Source organism: Alosa sapidissima, chromosome 17 (assembly GCF_018492685.1).
Source record: "Alosa sapidissima isolate fAloSap1 chromosome 17, fAloSap1.pri, whole genome shotgun sequence".
In the NCBI taxonomy this organism is placed as follows: domain Eukaryota; kingdom Metazoa; phylum Chordata; class Actinopteri; order Clupeiformes; family Clupeidae; genus Alosa; species Alosa sapidissima.
The window spans coordinates 23,942,794-23,945,293 of record NC_055973.1 but is presented as its reverse complement, the minus strand read 5'-3'; the positions used below and the strand labels follow the sequence as shown (position 1 = coordinate 23,945,293).

Sequence of the window (2,500 nt, the reverse complement as noted above, 5' to 3'; positions counted from 1 at the left end):
AGAAATTTCAACTGAAATGTTATGTAAGTGTCTAAAGATCCATATTTCGACCACGAAGGGACTCGAACCCTCAATCTTCTGATCCGAAGTCAGACGCCTTATCCATTAGGCCACGCGGTATTTCTCGATCTCTTTTTAAAACAATTCATCCAAACTAATGATGTAATCAATTCATTTCTATATAGAAGTTTCACCTGAAATACGCTGATATGTTATGTAAGTGTCTAAAGATTTGCATTTCGACCACGAAGGGACTCGAACCCTCAATCTTCTGATCCGAAGTCAGACGCCTTATCCATTAGGCCACGCGGTCTTCACAAAAAATGTATAAGACAATTCATCAAAGTTAACGATGAAATCATTTCATATCTATATAGAAATTTCAACAGAAATACACTGAAATGTTATGTAAGTGTCTAAAGATTTGCATTTCGACCACGAAGGGACTCGAACCCTCAATCTTCTGATCCGAAGTCAGACGCCTTATCCATTAGGCCACGCGGTCTTCGAGATCAGCTTGTAAGACAATTCATCCAAGGTAACAATGAAATCATTTCATATCTATATAGAAGTTTTAACTGAAATACACTGAAATGTTATGTAAGTGTCTAAAGATTTGCATTTCGACCATGAAGGGACTCGAACCCTCAATCTTCTGATCCGAAGTCAGACGCCTTATCCATTAGGCCACGCGGTCTTCGAGAACAGCTTGTAAGACAATTCATCCAAGGTAACAATGAAATCATTTCATATCTATATAGAAGTTTTAACTGAAATACACTGAAATGTTATGTAACTGTCTAAAGATTTGTATTTCGACCACGAAGGGACTCGAACCCTCAATCTTCTGATCCGAAGTCAGACGCCTTATCCATTAGGCCACGCGGTCTTCGAGAACAACTTGTAAGACAATTCATCAAAGGTAATGATGAAATCATTTCATATCTATATAGAAATTTCAACTGAAATACACTGAAATGTTATGTAAGTGTCTAAAGATTTGCATTTCGACCACGAAGGGACTCGAACCCTCAATCTTCTGATCCGAAGTCAGACGCCTTATCCATTAGGCCACGCGGTCTTCGAGAACAGCTTGTAAGACAATTCATCCAAGGTAACAATGAAATCATTTCATATCTATATAGAAGTTTTAACTGAAATACACTGAAATGTTATGTAACTGTCTAAAGATTTGTATTTCGACCACGAAGGGACTCGAACCCTCAATCTTCTGATCCGAAGTGAGACGCCTTATCCATTAGGTCACGCGGTCTTCACAAACAACTTATAAGACAATTCATCAAAGGTAATGATGAAATCATTTCATATCTATATAGAAATTTCAACTGAAATGTTATGTAAGTGTCTAAAGATCCATATTTCATATCTATATAGAAATTTCAACTGAAATGTTATGTAAGTGTCTAAAGATCCATATTTCGACCACGAAGGGTCTCGAACCCTCAATCTTCTGATCCGAAGTCAGACGCCTTATCCATTAGGCCACGCGGTCTTCGAGAACAGCTTGTAAGACAATTCATCCAAGGTAACAATGAAATCATTTCATATCTATATAGAGGTTTTAACTGAAATACTATGTAACTGTCTAAAGATTTGTATTTCGACCACGAAGGGACTCGAACCCTCAATCTTCTGATCCGAAGTCAGACGCCTTATCCATTAGGCCACGCGGTCTTCGAGAACAACTTGTAAGACAATTCATCAAAGGTAATGATGAAATCATTTCATATCTATATAGAAATTTCAACTGAAATGTTATTTAAGTGTCTAAAGATTTGTATTTCGACCACGAAGGGACTCGAACCCTCAATCTTCTGATCCGAAGTCAGACGCCTTATCCATTAGGCCACGCGGTCTTCACAAACAACTTATAACACAATTCATCAAAGTTAACGATGAAATCATTTCATATCTATACAGAAATATCAAATGAAATGTTATGTAAGTGTCTAAAGATTTGTATTTCAACCACGAAGGGACTCGAACCCTCAATCTTCTGATCCGAAGTCAGACGCCTTATCCATTAGGCCACGCAGTCTTCACAAACAACTTATAAGACAATTCATCAAAGTTAACGATGAAATCATTTCATATGATTTCGGTCTTCACAAAAAACGTATAAGACAATTCATCAAAGGTAATAATGAAATCATTTCATATCTATATAGAAATTTCAACTGAAATACACTGAAATGTTATGTAAGTGTCTAAAGATTTGCATTTCGACCACGAAGGGACTCGAACCCTCAATCTTCTGATCCGAAGTCAGACGCCTTATCCATTAGGCCACGCGGTCTTCGAGAACAGCTTGTAAGACAATTCATCCAAGGTAACAATGAAATCATTTCATATCTATATAGAAGTTTTAACTGAAATACACTGAAATGTTATGTAACTGTCTAAAGATTTGTATTTCGACCACGAAGGGACTCGAACTCTCAATCTTCTGATCCGAAGTCAGACGCCTTATCCATTAGGC

At 37.3% G+C, this 2,500-nt stretch overlaps 7 non-coding genes across 7 annotated transcripts; all 7 read right to left on the bottom strand.

Annotated features, from left to right (window-relative positions):
• Window positions 1–240: 240 nt before the first annotated feature.
• Window positions 241–313, bottom strand: trnar-ucg. The gene has a single exon. It is a non-coding gene; the product is annotated as a tRNA-Arg (tRNA).
• A 119-nt stretch (window positions 314–432) lies between these two features.
• trnar-ucg lies at window positions 433–505 on the bottom strand. Its single transcript has one exon. It is a non-coding gene; the product is annotated as a tRNA-Arg (tRNA).
• Window positions 506–816: 311 nt separating this feature from the next.
• Window positions 817–889, bottom strand: trnar-ucg. Its single transcript has one exon. It is a non-coding gene; the product is annotated as a tRNA-Arg (tRNA).
• Window positions 890–1,008: 119 nt separating this feature from the next.
• Window positions 1,009–1,081, bottom strand: trnar-ucg. The gene has a single exon. It is a non-coding gene; the product is annotated as a tRNA-Arg (tRNA).
• A 541-nt stretch (window positions 1,082–1,622) lies between these two features.
• trnar-ucg lies at window positions 1,623–1,695 on the bottom strand. The gene has a single exon. It is a non-coding gene; the product is annotated as a tRNA-Arg (tRNA).
• A 109-nt stretch (window positions 1,696–1,804) lies between these two features.
• On the bottom strand, window positions 1,805–1,877 carry trnar-ucg. The gene has a single exon. It is a non-coding gene; the product is annotated as a tRNA-Arg (tRNA).
• Window positions 1,878–2,244: 367 nt separating this feature from the next.
• Window positions 2,245–2,317, bottom strand: trnar-ucg. Its single transcript has one exon. It is a non-coding gene; the product is annotated as a tRNA-Arg (tRNA).
• Between the last annotated feature and the right edge of the window lie 183 nt (window positions 2,318–2,500).